Source organism: Pan paniscus, chromosome 20 (assembly GCF_029289425.2).
Source record: "Pan paniscus chromosome 20, NHGRI_mPanPan1-v2.0_pri, whole genome shotgun sequence".
Lineage (NCBI taxonomy): Eukaryota > Metazoa > Chordata > Mammalia > Primates > Hominidae > Pan > Pan paniscus.
Window position 1 is genome coordinate 50055403 of NC_073269.2, and position 18778 is coordinate 50074180.

The 18778-nt window shown below is 40.1% G+C and overlaps 1 protein-coding gene and 1 long non-coding RNA gene across 2 annotated transcripts in view; one reads left to right on the forward strand and one right to left on the reverse strand.

Moving 5' to 3' along the window:
* Positions 1-9125, reverse strand: part of ZNF404 (zinc finger protein 404) — a 34050-nt gene extending 24925 nt beyond the window's left edge. The window contains 1 exon segment of the mRNA XM_055104126.2: positions 9032-9125. The gene's annotated coding sequence lies outside the window, so the exon portion shown is untranslated.
* Positions 9126-10167: 1042 nt separating this feature from the next.
* On the forward strand, positions 10168-18656 carry LOC129394788 (uncharacterized). The gene is made up of 3 exons (XR_008622154.1): positions 10168-10306; positions 14357-16005; positions 18535-18656. It is a non-coding gene; the product is annotated as an uncharacterized LOC129394788 (long non-coding RNA).
* Positions 18657-18778: the final 122 nt, after the last annotated feature.

Below are 18778 nucleotides of genomic sequence, written 5' to 3' on the forward strand. Positions count from 1 at the left end.
TCCACAAGCTTTAAATTAAATAATTTATTGTTGAACAAAGGGTAAAAGTATAAAACAATTATATTAAAGCAAAGCTACTGAAAAATAAAAATTTTAAAACCTTAACAGTTTGTAAAAACATAAAAAATGTAAAACACTCAGGAATAAGTTTAACAGATGTGCAAGACCTTTAGACAGGAAACAACAAAACCTTAAGGAAAGAAATTAAAGATGAATTCAATAAATGGAAATGTATTCCATGTTCATGAACTGTAAGACTCAATTTTGAGATAATTCTCTCTAAATTTATCTACTGATTCAATGTACTGCCAACAAAATGTCAGCAGGGTGTTTTGTTTGTTTTGAGAAAATTAATTAACTCATTCTAAAATTATAGAGCAATGCAAAGAACCTGGAATAGACAAACTGATTTTGAAGAACAAAGTTTTTCTTCAACTTATATTACCAGATTATCAAGATATAATATAAAGCGACAGGAATTAAAATGGAGGTGCTGGCACAAAGATTGACAAAGAGGACCAACGAAAAAGTAGAAAGACTCCTGCACATATATGGGCCCATGCTTTACAGCAAAAGTCTGACTGCAGCTTAAGAGAAGGCCAGTGTTTTTAACAATCGTGCCAGTGCACTTGGATATCTGTATGAAAAAAATGATTTTGAACTTCATCCCACTACATACACAGATATAAATTCAAGATGGATCATAGGTCTAAGTGTGAAAACAAACAATAAAGCTTCTGGAGGAAGAAACAGAGAAATAACTTTGTGATCTTGGGATAGATAAAATTTTCCTTTTTTTTTGTTTTAACTTTTAATTTCCACTTATTTTAGACTTAGAGAAAAGTTGCAAGAGTAGTACAGAGGGTTCTCATATACCCTTCATTCTAGCGTTTATCTTACATAACCAAAGGATAATTATCAAAACCAGGAAATTAACATTGGTACAATACGAAAAATTTGCACATCTTATTCAAATATGTTTTCCCATTAATGTCCTTTTTCTTTTCCATGATCCCACACATTAATCTACGTTGTATTTAGCTGTTATTTCTCTTTAGTCTCTTCCGATCTCCTTAGACTTTCTTACTGCATTAATTTTCAGTTGCTACCATAACCAATTACCACGAATTTAGCTTAAAACAACATATATATATATATATATATATATATATATATATATATATATATATATATAATCTCAGTTTCCATGGACCTGGAGTTTAGCTGGGTGCTCTCCTCAGGCTGGTCTCACAGGCTGCAAATGAGGTGTTACCTGGGCTGTGTTCTCCTCTGGAGTTCAACTGGGGAAGAATTCATTTCCAGGTTCATTCAGATTGTAGGGAGAATTCATTTCCCTGTGGCCATGTGACTGAGGGCCTCACCTTTTTGCTGACTGTTGGCTGGAGGCTGCCCTCAGGTTCTGCAGGCCACCTGCAGTTCCTTTGCAAGATGGGCTTCTCCAGCATTGCCACTTACTTCATCAAGCCCACAAAAGAAGTCCAATCTGCTATGAGTCTTATATGGTATAACATAATCACAGTAGAGACATCTCGTCACTTTTTTTTCATATGATAGGTTTATTTTTATTATTTTGAGGAACCTTCATACTGTTTTACATAATGGCTATACCAATTGATATTGCCACCAACAGCGTACAAGTGTTCCCTTTCCTCTACATCCTCACCAACACTTATCTATTTTCTTTTCTTTTCTTTTTTTTTTTTTTTGAGACGGAGTCTTGCTCTGTCGCCCAGGCTGGAGTGCAGTGGCGCCATCTCAGCTCACTGCAAACTCCGCCTCCCGGGTTCACGCCATTCTCCTGCCTCAGCCTCCGGAGTAGCTGGGACTACAGGCGCCTGCCAGCATGCCCGGCTAATTTTTTTTGTATTTTTAGTAGAGACGGGGTTTCACCGTGGTCTCAATCTCCTGACCTCGTGATCCGCCCGCCTCGGCCTCCCAAAGTGCTGGGATTACAGGCGTGAGCCACCGCGCCCAGCCCACTTACCTACTTTCTTTTTATAATAGTCATCCTAACAGGTATTGTGGTAACATCTCATTGTGGTTTCATTTGCATTTGTCTGATGTGCTTTTCAGGTACCACTTAACCATTTGCGTGTCATCTTTGGAAAAAAGTCTATTCAAGTCCTTGCCCATTTTTAAATTGGATTATTGGTTTCTTTTTCTTCAAAATTAATTAATTCATTTTTATTTTACTTTAAGTTCTGGGATACATGTGCAAATGTGTAGGTTTTTTACATAGGTATATATGTGTCATGGTGGTTTGCTGTACCTATCAATCTGACATTTAGGTTTTAAGCCCCACATGCATTAGGTAATTTGTCCAGTGCTCTCCCTCCCCTTGCCCCCCAACTCCCCGACAGGCTCCAGTGTGTGTTGTTCCTTTCCCTGTGCCATGTGTTCTCATTGTTCAACCCCCACTTATGAGTGAGAACATGTGGTGCTTGGTTTTCGGTTTCTGCATTAGTTTGCTGAGAATGATGGCTTCCAGCTTCATCCATGTCCTTGCAAAGGACATGATTTCATTCTTTTTTATGGTTGCATAGTATTCCATGGTGTATATGTGCCATATTTTCTTTATCCAGTCTATCACTGATGGGCATTTGGGTTGGTTCCAAGTCTGCAATTGTAAATAGTGCTGCAATAAACATACGTGTACATGTGTCTTTATAGTAGAATGATTTAGAATCCTTTGGGTATATACCCAGGAATGGGAGATTCCTCCAGGAGCTAGAACCAGAAATACCATTTGACCCATGACTTTTGCCATATAAATTAACCTAATGAGAGGAGTGACATTTCCTGACCTTTGCCATTTTCCACTGATTAGAAGCAAGTCACCACCTCTGCTCATACTCCAGGGTAGGGGACTAAACAAGGCTGTGGACTCCAGGAGGTGGGAATCATGGGGCCACCTAACATCTGCCTGTCATACCTATCTTCATGTCCTTTCAATTTGGAAGAGTACCAATAATTTATTCTGTCAAATTTCCCCCCGCTGGGTTTGTATGATGTGTTTTTATAACTGAAATGAGGCATGTATTCTTGGCAGTGGCACAGTAATGATGCTGTGTCCTTCACATTGCATCATCATGTCCAAGGGTGCATGATATCAATGTTCTATTACTGGTGACATTAACCTTCATCACTTGGTTAAAGTGTTTTCTCCTGTGTTTTCCTTCTGTACATTACTACCTTCCCATTTGTAGTTAATAAACATCTTGGGAGGGTAACACTTTAACACTATGCAAATCCTCTTTCTCCTCAAACTTTCACCCACTAACTTTAGCATCTCTTGTCTTGGTGTCCAATGTGAGGATACACTGCAGCTCCCCTATGTACATAAGTTCTGCTAATAAACACTTTGAATTGGTCACCCTGGTATTGCTGTTTCTTTCTTTGGAATCCCAACAGCCCCATCCTGGGATGGTTTGGGGCAGTCCCTTTAGGGAACTCCCCTGCCACTGCTTTTGGGGTGACTCCAGCTGAGTGTTCAGTAGGACAAAATAAGGTTGTTTCTGGTATTTGACTACTATGAATAAAACTTCTATGAACATCCTTTACAAGTCTTTGTGTGGACATATATTCTTGTTTTTCTTGGGTATATACCTAAGGGAGGATGTGGTTTACCTAGTTTATCAGACTGCAATGTATATAAGGTCCAGTTGCTCCTCAAACTTGCCAATACTTCGTGTTGTCAGACATTTTAACTTTAGCTATTCTGGTGCATGTGTAGTGGTATCTCATTGTGATTTTTATTTACATTTTCCTGATAATGATGGGAACACCTTTTCATATGATATTATCTATTTTGATATACTCTTGGGTCATTCAACTCTTTTCCCCATTTTTTAATTTGATTTGTCATTTTCCTATTGATTTCTAGGAATTTATAAATGTATTTTGAACACAAGTCTTTTGTGTGTGTATACAGACATAAAAAGGAGGGTGGAGGAGGAGAGGGAGGGAGGGAGGAAGGGAAGGGAGGGAGGGAAAGGGAGAGGGAGAGAGAGAGGGAGAGGGAGAGGGAGACGGAGAGGGAGAGAGAGAGAGAGGAAAGAGTTGCCTGTGTCTTCTTATTCACTTTCTTAATCATGTCTTATTATAAATAGATGTTCTTAATTTTAATGAAGACCCATCTACTTAGGTATGTCCACAATAAATGGGCTGGGTTATGAAATTTATTAGAGGGCTTAAGAAATTTGGCTCAGGATCACAGCTAGCTTCTGTGTGTTGTGCAACACATTTTGATCTTCCAGTGTTTCAGGCCATAACCTACACAACTTCACTAGTGCCTGGGAATGTTCAAGGCCTTGGCTTGGGTTCAAACCTGCAGGGAAAACATGCAGCTGAACAGGTCACAGAGAGATCAAGGCGCTCTGTGAAACATAGAGAGCGAGGGAAACTTGGGGAACCTACAAACCTATCATCATGAGAATGAATAAAAAATTGTGGTGTGGTCATATAAAGGAAGATTATATAACAATTGAAAAAAAGCCCTGTTGATTTCCAAAACAACATGGGTGAATTCCAGAAGTACCAGTTTGGATGAAAAAAGAGAGATACAAGAGATTCCATTTATATGAAGTTCAAGAACACGCAAATCTTATCTTGAGTGACAGGAGTCAGAATAGCACTTACTCCTTATGGGAGAACAGTGGATTCTAACTAGGACAGGACACAGAAAAATCCTCTAAAGCAGGGCACAGAAATCTTCTGTGTCTTCATCTGGCTGGTGAGTACACTGATCCTTTCAAATACAAAAATTCATTGGATTATATATATAGCTAAGATGTGGGCACCTTATTGTATATGATACATGCTTCAATAAAAAGTGATGACAGAGCTTTATTTGATGATAGTGAGTAAAAATATTACATTACAAACTGTTATTCTGTTATGGTGGGTAAAATAACACATATGAATATATGCATATGCCTTGAGGGATGGAGATATACATATATATATATATTGTGTGTGTGTGTGAGACAGGGACTCACTCTGTCACTCAGCCTGGAATGTGGTGGTGCAAACACGGCTCACTGCAGCCTCGACCTCCTGGGCTCAAGCTATGCTCCCGTCTCAGGTGGTGGCATGGACCTGTAGCTGGGACTACAGGTACATACTACCAGGCCCGGCTAATTTATTTTTAGTAAAGATGAGCTCTCATTATGTTGCCCAGGCTGGTCGCACACTCCTGGGCTCAAGTGATCCTTCTGCCTCGGCCTCCCAAAGTGCTGAGATTACAGGCATGAGCCACCGTACCCAACCAAAAAGATTTGGAGTAAAATGTTTACAGTTGTTGTTTCCTCACTTTGGGTTTTTCTGTATTTTCTGAACTACTATATGAGAATGTATTACTTTTATAGTAAAAAATGATAATAGAGCTAATCAATCTCTCTAAGATTAGAGAATGTAATAAAATAAGTTATGAATACAGTGATATTTGGAGTACGGTGAGGAGGCCTTGTTTTCTCCCAAGTCCTAAAGTCTTTGAGTTGTCTCAAATTAGAATATCAAGGCTCTGAGTTTTGAAAACTGATATACAACAGTTTTCCTTTTACTGGTTTTCCCTAAGTCACTTGGATAAATCCTCTTGTCACTACACTCTCCACCTATGAGGACTGGACTCCCTGCTCCAGTTCAGGAATTGCACCTACCTTAGAAATAAGCCATTTTGGTTAAAAAATCAATTGTTTTCAACATGCAGGAAATATCTGCATATGAAAAAAGAAATGGGACTTTGGCATGCTGAGGCTTTTGAAAAATTCCAGTACAATCCTGTGGCAGAGAGGTTCCATACAAGAAAGGCCAAATGAAAGCCACCCGAGGGACCAAGAAAATGATGCTTCAAGGAAAACAGAATGGAATGATCAATGAATCTCAAAGAAATCCTTCATAAATTCAAACACTCCAGGGCCTCTCTAGAGGGTCACATTAAGGGATAAAAAAGCTCTAGAGATCATATTTTGAATTTAAAGAGTTGATCATAAAGAGTCTGCTCCTGTAGTTTTTCAGTATCACAATCATTTACAAGTCCATCTGAAATAGTGCAGTGATCAGTGCTCCACACAGTAGAGGATGCTGCCACGTTCTCAGATGTTACTATCTCTGAAATTATAAAGACTGAAGTTCCCATGTGGCCCAGAGGAATGGAAAGAAGTGAGCTGATCACTCTATGAAAGGAGAACAGCATGTAGAAGCAGGCATGCTCACCATTCTGAGCTCAGCAACAGCTGATTAATTAAATATGTAACAGGACATCCATATAATGAAATATTAAGCAACCATTTAATGCTAAGTTTAGGAAGCTGTTTAAGGGAATAAAAACACTCAAGATACATTGTCAGTGAAGAAAATTAGGTTACAACATTTTAAAAAAGCAATTAAAAAGGGGGCAAAGAATTTGAATAGACATTTCTCCAAAGATGTACAAACGGCCAATAAACAAAGGAAAAAATGCTCAACACCATGAGTCATCAGAGAAATTCAAATCAAAACCACAATACCCACTTCACACTCATGAGGATGACAATAATAAAAAGAAAGGTAATAACAGGTGTTGGTAAGAATGTGGAGAAACTGGAACCCTCTTACGCTGGGGGGAATGTAAAGGGATACTTTCGATAACAATCTGGCAGTTCCTCAAAAGAGTTACCATATGACCCAGCCATTCCACTTCTAAGTATATATCTAAGAGAAATAGAAACATATGTCTATACAAAAACTTGTACACAAATGTTCACAGCAGCATTATTCATAATAGCTAAAAGTAGAAACAACTTAAATGTCCATTAACTGATGAATAAACAACAAAAATGTGGCATATTCATACAATGGAATATTATTCAGCAATAAAAAGAAACAAAGTACTGATATATGCTACAACCCAGATGGATTTTGAAAACGCTAGGCTAAGTGAAAGAAGCCAGTCACAAAACATCACTTATTATATAACTCTATTCATATGAAATGTCCAGAAGAGGTGAATTCATAGGGACAGAAAGTAGATAAATGGTTGTCTATGGCTGGGGAAAATGCAGAGTGAGTGCTAGTGGGTATGGAATTTCTTTTTGAGGTTATGGAAATTTTCTCATGTTGACAGTGGTGATGGTTGCACAACTCTGTGAATATATTAAATACATTAAACTGTATACTTTAAATGACTGAATTTTGTGGCATGTGAATTATATGTTAATAAAGCTGTTTAAGAATTGGGTTACGGGCCGGGCACAGTGGGTCATGCCTGTAATCCCAGCACTTTGGGAGGCTGAGGCGGGTGGATCCATGAGGTCATGAGATCGAGACCAGCCTGACCAACATGGTGAAACCTCATCTCTACTAAAAATAGAAAAATTAGCTGGGCGTGGTGGCACGGGCCTGTAATCCCAGTTACTCGGGAGGCTGAGGCAGGAGAATTGCTCGAACCTGGGAAGCGGAGGTTGCAGTGAGCCGAGATCGCGCCACTGCACACCAGCCTGCTGACGGAGTGAGACTCCATCTAAAAAAAAAAAAAAAAAAAAAAGAATTGAGTTACAAATGTATACAATTATGCAAATGTAAATATGATTACATTTATAAAATATATGTATTTATCAATATATATAGAAAAACTGACAGACATCAATAAATTGAAAAAAGTATGGAAAACATAAACCCATATATTAACTTACTTAATATTTCTTTTATAGTCCTGGGTTTCTGCCTATTCCTAAAAGTATATTTCATAAAATTAAAACTTTTTTTAAAAAGGCAACTATCTTACTTATTCCTATTTTGATTTATTCTTCCTTACTGGATACCAAGTCATTTGAGGATAGCAACTATATCTTTTTGTCTTGAGACACAGTTAGATAGATTTTTGAATTTTTAACAGAGCAATCTTTTCTCTGAACAAGTGGGAAAAAATCCTCCCTGCCTTACCTTTTAAATATCTTTTGATCTGGAGGAGAAAACTTAGTATACTCTAGAACAAAGGTCCTCTAAATATAGTCCCTGGGAACTTGTTACCAATGCAGATTCTCTGCTCTACCTCAGACCTACCGAATTAGAAACTCTGGGGCTGGGGCCCAGCAAACTGTGTTTGAACAAGCCCTGCAGGTGATTCTGATGCATCCTACATTTGAGAACCAGCGCTGCTCTAAAAACTGCTGCTGTGTTTTATTGAAAGCTTTTACTTTATCTTCATCAGTTCCCATTACCTGAACCCACCCTATGATTCGTTTGCCTGTAGAAATGTATGTCAATGTAAATCGGAGACTCTGATATTTCGTATGCATTACTGGTAGTCTCAAAGCTGCTTCCTATTATACATTCCTGATAGATGGGTTTATTTTACTTCTGAATCTATCCTCCTAATCACAGTGTCCTACAAGCAGCTGTTAAGACATCTTGTTCCATTTAATGTCACTTTGCATTCAACATCATTAGAATAAAAACTATAAGGTGTAAGATCCATTTTCTTCCACTGAGTTCTCACAGTTCGATCATATCCTGACAATGCTGCTATAGCCAGAATGATGCCTCTTCCCTGTGAACTCCCAAGACAGGTCATCTGAATTTCTCTAGTGGCCTTTCACATCAACTATCTTTCTTATCCCTATTCCGATTTCATTTTCCTTACTGGATACCAAGTCATTTGAGGATAGCAACTATATCTTTTTGTCATTGTATCCCAACAAGTACAAGCACATGGTAAATATCTGATATTTGACTCAAATTTTGAAACTAGGGTTTATCCTCAGGGAATGGCTATAAAAGGAAGCAAAGATCTCTGCAAAATGGTGTTCATTATAGACTAGTTTTTAGTCAACAATTAGAAACATAATAGCTCGCAGTAGGCAAAAGGTTAAATAAATTATGAAGAGAAGGGCTTAAGGGCCTTGAAAGGAGGCTGTAATGGCATATTCACAGATACGTCACTGTTAGGCAGGACATTTCCAAAGAGAAGAATGGGTCTCATGTCTTTAAAATTAAAGAGCATCTTACAAGTAATGAGGAAATATAAACTCACCTGGACTTTAGCTTTCAGATGTGTAGCAAAAATTCTTTCCTCTTTCAGGATCTTTTTTTTTTTTTTTTTTTTTAACAGAAGGGTAGCACTGGAAAAGAGAAGGCAATCATGAGACAGCTGGGGTTTCTTGGATAGCACAGTAACTTAGAAAATACCCTCAATGATCATACCTGCTCACCTACTTCACCGAGCACAACCAGATGGGAGTAGGAGAGAAACTGGAACAGTGTTGACCTTCCCAATACAAGAGAGGCCAAGATCACTGATGTCTAGGGTGGAATCTGTCTCTAATTCACAGCAGGTTCCTGGGGCTGGAGCTTTAGAAATGCTATGGTTACAAACATACAGCTGGCTCCTCGGCGCTTCCAAGGGGAAAATATCCAGGAGGGATGCCTATTCCTGAGAACTCTTTATCGAGTCTTCTCAGAGCCTGCCTTGAGGCCGCAACCAATTTCAAAAATCTCGTCTCAAGATCAAGTCTGTGTTTTCTTGCTGGGATCCTTCACGCCTCCATGAATCTGGCTTCTCTCTTTTACCTGCTGCACATCCCAAGTGTCTGTGAGGCGATAGGGCTGAGGAATCTGCAGAGCCTAGAGCCTGGAGTCACAGTGACAATTCACACAGGTACACAACACTGTTCATTTGTCTAACGCACACACACGTACACAACCCTGTTCATTCATCACACACACACACACACACACACACACACACAGTCTCTCACAGGCACACAGAAACTCCTCCTCTGCTGCTCAAGCAGACAGGCCTGAAATTCTACTGAAACTCCAGGATGACACGCCCCGTTCACGCCCTGGGTCTTCTGGTCTTCAGCGCCTCTCATCCTCACCGCCGGTTCCATTCCAACCAGGGACTGTGGAAGCCTCCGCTGATTTCTGTGGACACGATCTACTCACCACGTAGGGGCTACAGCAGCTCGGACACCGGAAAAAGATCTAGAGCTCGAGGGTGACCCTAGCGCGGTGACTTCTGGGAAATGTAGTCCACCCGGAATAACCATGTCCACGGCGCCCGCCATTCTGTAGCCTATGCTCGGAGGGCACATGAGCAAGAGCTTGACCATCTGTACCGTTGGTTGACTTGCTCTATTAAGGGCTATGATTTCAGGTCGTCCTGCGTGTTTAGAGGAGGCGAGTGGAATCTTGAGTCTCGGCTGGAGAAGGCAGAGCACGGGCATGCAGACCTCAAAGCCTCAAACCTGCGTGTGAGAGGAGAAGTTGGCGAGCTCCAGCGTATGGTCCACGGTTGGTACTCTAGGTGCGAGCTGAGGACAGGGGCTTTTGTTTTTCGCGCTCCCAGGTAGCGCCAGCACCTATAGTAGCTCCAGGAGCACAGAAGGCGTTAAGTGTGCGTTGGTTTCTGAGAAAGAATGCCTGTGCGTTTTGTGTTTTCACTCTGTGACGTTGTGAAACTCATTGTGTGAGAACATGGATGGGGTTGTATTCCAGATTATGGTTTGTTTCTAAGTGTGTTACTTTGGACATGAAATGGTTTGTTTCAGATTTTGAGATTATGTAAATTTTTTAAGCCCTCTCCCTTCACTCCTACTCCCACTCTGAAATTTCTCCTGCCCAATTGCCATTCTCTCACTTAAAATACGAGTCTGGCTGATTTGTCCAAGGTAAATACTACTATGGCCTACTTATCCATTAGGCTGAATGGGCAAAGTACCGAGAGCCCACAGAAATGTTTTCTTTCAAAATAAGAAAATGAATTTTAAGGTCAAAGAAACTTAATATCGTAGTCTACTGGCGAGTGTATAAATTGATATAATCACTTAGGAAAACTATTTGGCAAGATCTATTGAATTTGAATATATGCATTTGCTATAACCTAGCAGTTCCATTCTTACCTTTAACCCAAAAGTAAGTGTATACATATTCACCAAAATACATGAATGGGGATGTTTGTGGCATTGCCATTTTGATTGGAATTGCACTCAATATATGGGTACTTTTCAGGAAAATTGGTATTTTAAACATTGTGAAAAGGCTGGGTGTGGTGGCTCATGCCTGTAATCCCAGCACTTTGGGGAGCTGAGGTGGGTGGATCACTTGAGGTCAGGAGGTCGAGACCAGCCTGGCCAACATGGCAAAACCCCGTCTCTAGTAAAAATACAAAAATTAGCCAGGTGTGGGGGCCCGTGCCCGTAGTCCCAGCTACTTGGGAGGCCGAGGCAGGAGAATCGCTTGAATCCAGGAGGTGGAGGTTGCAGTGAGCCGAGATCGTGCCACTGCACTCCAGCCTGGGAGAAAGTGTGAGATTCTGTCTCCCCCTACAAAAAAAGAAAAAGAAAATTGAGAAGGGACCTCCAGGAAGATGGAATAGATGTACTTTTTTCTATTTGTCCAGCTAAGTACAATAAAAACCCTGGGCATTAGTTATAAAAAAAGAGAAAAAGAACACTGAGTGGTAGAGAAAAGGTAGACTGGTGCTGAGTTCCCTTGGTTTTCTTTGTGCCTCCTTTGTGCCAGACTTAAAGCCAAAGAAGCTAGCAGTCCCAATACACCAATGGGCACAGACAAAAAAGTCCCAGCAAAAGCCTGCTGTCTTTAGCCAAAAGACAAGGAAGAGGGCAGCCTAACAAGAAGGAAAACTTTTAGACAATTACTGCCATGCTCTAGTCAGAACACCACAGGAAAAACCTTCAGCACTATCCCCAGCATGCCAGCAAAGACCCATGCTTCCACTCTTGCCTGGAGAGTTAGGACTTTCCTCCCCACCCCTCAACCCAGTGCTAACAGTAGAAGCCACATGGAGTGCAGTAATAAGGCACTCCTTTCCCTCCAAATTAGAAAGGTATCAGTGGAGGTCTAGTGGGAAACCAGAACTCCCACCCCTGCCACTAGTAATGAGGAGCCCCCCTGTGGGTATCAATGGAGGCTGAGTGGGAAATCTGGATTTCTGTCACCACCTAATAATAATGAGGCAGGATCCACTTCCCCTACCACAGTGATGTCAGAGGAGAACAGGTGATATAAACTGAATTGTGTACTCCACTCCCTGAGTTCATATGTTGAAGTCCTAACTCTCAGTACCTCAACATGTGGACTGTATTTGGAGATAAGGTCTTTAAAGAGGTAATTAAGGTTAAATGAGGTCTTTGGTGTGGGCCCTAATCCAGTATGACTGGTATCCTTATAAGAAGAGGAGATCAGGACACAGATACACAAAGGGTGTGTGAAGGTAGCACGTTTACCAGAAGAACATGGCCATCTACAAGCCAAAGAGAGAGACCTCACAAGAAACAATACTGCTGACACCTTGATATCAGACTTCTACCCTTCAGAACTGTAAGGAAATTAATTTGTGTTGTTTAAGCTGCCCAGTCGGTGGTACTTTGTTAGGTATGATCCAGAGCCTCAGATCAGAAAACCAAAAATGTTCAGTTCTAACAGAAAATCACTTACCACACCAAGAACTGGGAAGATCTCAAACTGAATGAAAAAGACTCAATAGATGCCTACACTAGGATGATGGAAATATTAGAACTATTTGACAAGAATTTTAAAGCATCCACCTTAAAAATGCTTCAGACAATAATTATGAACATGCTTGAAATAAATTAAAATATAGAATGTCTCAGCAAAGAAATCAAAGATATAAAGGAACACCAAGGAATTTTGACTCCTGAGAAATTTAGTAACCAATTAAAAACTCATTGGATGTACTCAGCAGCAGAAAGGAAAGAACAGAGGAAAGAATCAGGAAACCGGAAGACAGAACAGTAGAAATGACCCAGAATGAACAACAGACTGGATAAAAGACCAAAAACACAAAAATGTGTAAAACTCTACAGAAATTGACATAACAATTATAGTTAAACATAGTAATACTCTGCTGACAATTGATAGAATAGATGAAAAATCAATAAGGACAGAGAAAACTTGAACAATATTATCAACCAATTAAATTTAATTGACATAACATTCTGCCAAACAGCAGCAAATTGCCCAATTTTTCCAAGTACATATGTCAAGATAGGCCATAACCTGGACCATGCAACAAATCTCAAAAGCTTTATAAGGATTCAAGTTATATAAAATACGTTCTCTATTCCACAATGGAATTAAATTAGGAATCAATAACAAAAAGATAGCAGGAACTAAATAACTTTTTTTTTTTTTGAGACAGTCTTGCTCTGTCACCCAGGCTGGAGTGTAGTGGCAGTCTTAGCTCACTGCAACCTCCACCTCCTGAGTTCAAGCGATTTTCCTGCCTCAGCTTCCCAAGTAGCTGGGACTACAGGTGTAAGCTGTACACCAGGCTAATTTTTGTATTTTTAGTAGAGACAGGGTTTCGCCATGTTAGCTAGGCTAATCTCCAACTCCCTAGTGACCTGCCCTTCTGGGCCTCCCAGAGTGCTGGGATTACAGGTGTGAGTCACCACACCCGGCCAGCATTTCACAGTCTATAGGTCAAATAAAATAAAATAAAAAATAAAAACAACATATCAAAACATATAGGATGTAGATAAAATAAGACTTCAAGGAAAATTTATAGCATTAAATGCCTATATTAAAAGAGAAGAGTGTCTCAGTGACTGATATGGTTTGGGTTTCAGATGCTCTTCTTTTTCTCTTGTTTCTTAAGATAAACACCGTATTCGTCCATCAGTGACTGATATGGTTTGGATCTGTGTCCCCACCAAATCTCATGTCAAATTGTAATCCCCAGTGTTGACGGTAGGGCCTGGTGGGAGGTGAATAGATCGTGGGTGTGGAGTTCTCATGAATGGTTTAGCACTATCCGCCTTTGGTACTGTATAGTGAGTGAATTCTCAGGAGATCTGGTTGTTCGAAAGTGCATGGCACCTCCTCCCTTGCTCTCTTCCTCCTGCTTCAGCCATGTGATTTGTGCCATAAGTAAAAGCTCCTTGAGACCTCCCCAGAAGCAGAAGCCACTGTGTTTCCTGTACAGCCTGCAGCACTGTGAGCAACTAAACCTCTTTTCTTTATAAATTACTCAGTCTTAGGGATTTCTTTATAGCAGTGTGAGAACAGACTAATATAGTGACCTAAGCTTTTACCTTAAGAAACAAGAAAAAAAGAACATCTGAAACCCAAAGTAGGCAGAAGGAAACAAAAAAAAGAGAGAAATCCGTGAAATGTGCACACCTGTTCATGATAAAAAACACATTCAACAAATTAGAAATGGAAGGGAACTTCTTCAACATAATAAAGGGCACCTATAAAACACCCACAGCTAATATCATACTTAATGGTGAAAGACAGAGTACTTTCTAAGATCAGGGACAAGACAAAGATGTGCACTCTCACCACTTTTTTTTTTTTTTTTTTGAGACAGGAGTCTTGCCCTGTTGCCCAGGCTGGAGTACAGTGGCGCGATCTCAGCTCACGGCAACCTCCGCCTTCCATGTTCAAGGGATTCCCCTGCCTCAGCCTCCTAGTAGCTGGAATTAAAGGCGCCTACCACCACGCCCGTCTAATTTTTGTATTTTTAGTAGAGATGGGGTTTCACCATGTTGCCCAGGCTGGTCTTGAACTCCTGACCTCAAGTGATCTCCCTGCCTCAGTCTCTCAAAGTGCTGAGCCACCACGCCCAGCCAACTCTCACCACTTCTATTTGATACATGCTGGAGGTTCTAGCGAGGGCAACTAGGCAAATAAATGAAATAAGAGACATCCATATGGAAATGAAGAAGTACAATGAAGAAGTAAAGCTATATTTGCAGATATGATTTTATATACATAAAGTCCTAAGGAAATCACAAAAAACTAATAAGACTAGTAAATGAGTTCAGCAAAGTTACAGGAAGATCAATATGCAAAAAAATTGTGTTCTTACACACTAGCAATGAATAATCAAAAAATGAAAGTAGGAAAACAATTCCATTTACAACAGAATTTGAAGAAAATACTTAAGGAATAAAGTTAACAAATGAAGAGGAAAGTTTGTACACTGAAAATTATAAAACATCATTGAAAGAAATTAAAGATGACCTAAATAAAAGGAAAGACATCTGTGGTTCATGGATAAGAAAAGTTAATATTGTTAAGATGCCAATACCTCCCAAATTGATCTATGGATTCAATACAGTCCTTAACAATATCCTAGCTGGCTCCCCCCTCCCAACCCCGCTGCCTCTAGAAATTGACCAGCTGATCCTAAATTCATATGGAGACACAAGGGACCCAAAATAACCAAAACAACTTTAGAAAGGAAGAACAAAGTTGGAGGACTCGCATTTCCCAATTTCAAAAGTTACTGGAAAACCACAGTGTGGTACTGGCACAAGGGTAGACATAGAGATGAGTGGAATAGATTTAAAAGTCCAGAAGTAAGTCTTGACACTGTCGATTCATTTTCAATAAGGGTGCTACGGCCATTTAGTAGGGGAAAGAATAGTCTTCTCAACAAATTATGGTAAGACAACTGGATATCTGTCTGCAAAGAAAGAATGAAGTTGGAATTCTACTTTATACCATACACAAAAATTAACTCACATCACTGACCTAAATCCTATAGGAGCTAACACTATAAAACTCTTCAAAGACAACACAGGGGCAAATCTTCATGAGCTTGGAATAGGCAATGATATTTTGGATACACCAAAAGCACAAGCAAAACAATAAATAGGAGTATATCAAAATTAAAACTTTTTACTGCAAATGATACCATCAAGAAAGTGACAAGATACCCACTGAATGGGAGACAATATTTGCCCATCATACATATGACAATGGACTTGTATCTAGAATACAAAAACTCTTAGAACTCAACAATAAAAAAAAATGGATAATCCAATTTCTGGAAGTCAGTCAGATTTCTGGGATGATCACTCCCATCCTCACAACAACAACAACAACAAAAAACTAAAGAAATTAATTTTTTCTGGATCTGTCAGATAATAGAGGTCACAAGGCAAACCACCAGCCTTAAATCTGGAGAGACAAGCAAACAGAGATCAGCTTACTTGGAGCAGAAGGACCAAGGTAAGACCATTTAGGCGGGGAAAGAATATTGGTAACTAAGTGTTACCAATAACACTGCTAATTAAGTATTACCAGCTAATTGGTAATATTTACTAGCAGTGTAATTAAGTATTACCAGCTAATTGGTAACTAAGTGTTGGTAACTAAGTGTTACCAATTAGTTGATAATAAGTAATTAGCAATGCTATTGGTAGGAGCGCTTAATTGGTAATTTAGAGAATTCATTGGATGCTAGCTTCAAAAATCTTCCAGGGACGCAGTCTTAGGGGGAGCCTCACACTTTCATGGAATTTACGTCCAGTAATGCTACTAGGTTCTCATGGTGAATTTACAAGAAAAATCTCATGTTTTGGAGGAGGACAAAAGTAACTATTTTGAAATACACTGAGAGTGTTCCACATAACAAAGGACTGCTATCCACGGGAAATGACTTTATCAGATACTTATATAACTGGGGAGAAAGGCAATATGTCAACTCGCCTTCCTGTCTTACCTAAGGGGAAAACAGAAAGACTAAGAACTGCGTCTGAAGATCACAGGCCAGGGACTCAGGCCCACTAAAAGACAGATTAAATCATATGATTGTAGAACACTTCCCCTCTCCCCACACTTTACCACCATATCAATAGGATTCTTGTATAACAACAGGATAATAAAAGTGAGAAGGCTGCAAGACACAGATTCTATTTTTAAAGTTCTTAGGGAAATTCAAAGACAACAGGGAAGGAAAAAGAAGGGACATTAAAGAAAGGTAAAACTGAAACCTCTGACACCTTCAGCTAAATCAAACATTAAACACAGCGCAACACCTAGCCAGATTAACATAAAACCTCACACTTAACTGAAGCTCCCACATTGCCTGCTATATAGCTGTCTACAGTTGTGTATTCTCCTGTCCTGCACAATGTAATCACACTCTGCAAGAAGCTAAAGCTTACTGGCAGGCCCTTACTTATCTAGGTATATCCAAACCCTGATGAATGACGGCACACAGGGACCTACCATTGCCAATGACCTACTCTTCTGCATCAAGGAACTGCAGATTAGATTTGTCCTTGTCCCATTCTATTGGCTCCTCATGTGATGCCCTTTTGGTGTAAGCCAATGCCCTACAAACTAGCCAACTTACACCCATTGGTGCCACACCACTTAATTTCATCCTTTGGGTGAAATGACCCCTACACAAAAGCCTTTAAAACTATACTTCCCTTCATGCTTAACAGTTGGGACCTGGACATGATAACTACCCCTCTGTGGTCTCCACAGTGACCTCCACAACCACATCAGCGCCAGTCCCATTGTCCAACAATCCATGCTTCACTCTGCACTATTCCTTCATCATGACACCACATCCTACTTTCTTCAACTTGCCAGATAATACATGTGAAACAGTAACAGAACATGTCATCCAAGAGATAAAACCCCAACAATGCTGGGCCTGCCAGCAGGCGTCCCAACCTGGGTAACCACTCGTACAACTAATTTCCACACTCTTGGAGGTATGTGATATCCATACTACTAACCAGTCGCCATCCTCTCTGGTCACCCTCCAGCTCCTTTACTTCCCCAGGCACCCTCAACCTCATCAGGTTCTTCCTCTGAATTTTTCCTTCACAGTCCCACCTTTCCTGCCCTCTGTCAACGATTTATATTATATAAAGCCATTGAAAGTACAAGGGCCTCACACGTATGCACTGGTGAATGCCCTTCCCATAAAAGGGGATACCAGGCCACCTTTTTGTATATTATAAATTGGGCCTCATCACAATCTTTGGTATAATAGGCATAAGTCTAGATCTTTTCAGTTCTGTAGCAGACTTCATTCTTAGAGCTGCCAGCCAAACAACGTCACAATTCCTGGCAGACCATATATACCAAACAGCCCAAGATTTAGAAGCCCTTAATGAGATAAAGCTCTGTAGCTGTCATGGTAGTTGATAAAATACTGCATTAGACTAACTAGTGGCATCTCAAGGTGGCCCTCTGAAGGGAACCTCTGGCTGTGTGAAGGTCAGTAAAAACAGGAAAGCTCTCCAGAATCGTTCAGTAGATAACAAACCAAAACAGTCAACGATGTTACTAAGTTACTAAAATGTGGCAAGAGTTTCTGAATCCCTATTTCTTCTCCTGACTGCTTCCTTCTGCCTGGATTAACATTATCTGGCACCACATTATCTTTCAGGGAGCTATTATAATTGCTGGCCTAATTTTATTGGGTCAACTTTGCATATTTGGCCTCTCTCAAATGCAAGTTTATTTATAGGAAACCTAGGAGTTTGCTGTGCTAACCCAAACGTCAGGGGTGAATTGTGAAGACTGGAGGAAACTTGGTGTTTGACTTAGTGCAAGCCACCTATAAGCATCTCTTGCCTATGTCCAGTCTCCCTCACAATCCTGATGAGGTTCACTTACTGCTCCACAAGTGCATATGCCCTCCACCACCTCTTTTAAACTCTGTGCTGGCAGGACATCCCCTTTTATAAACTGCCTGAACACTAACTATTCTGTTTTGGATCTTTTCTTGGACAGCCCTCCCACCCCGTAATCATCTTTCTTTGATCATTCCAAAGGACTACCGTCAGGAGTTTGACATACAAACCTAACCTTGGAAGGAGTTTCGACATTCAAACCTAACCTTGGAAGGAGTTTCCCCACATCATAGTAGAGGTGCTGTAATAGGCATATAGATTGGGAGGGAAAAACTTTTTTTTTTTTTTGCAGATGACAAGATTGTCTACACAGAAAATCCCAAGCAATCAATAGAACAGCTACT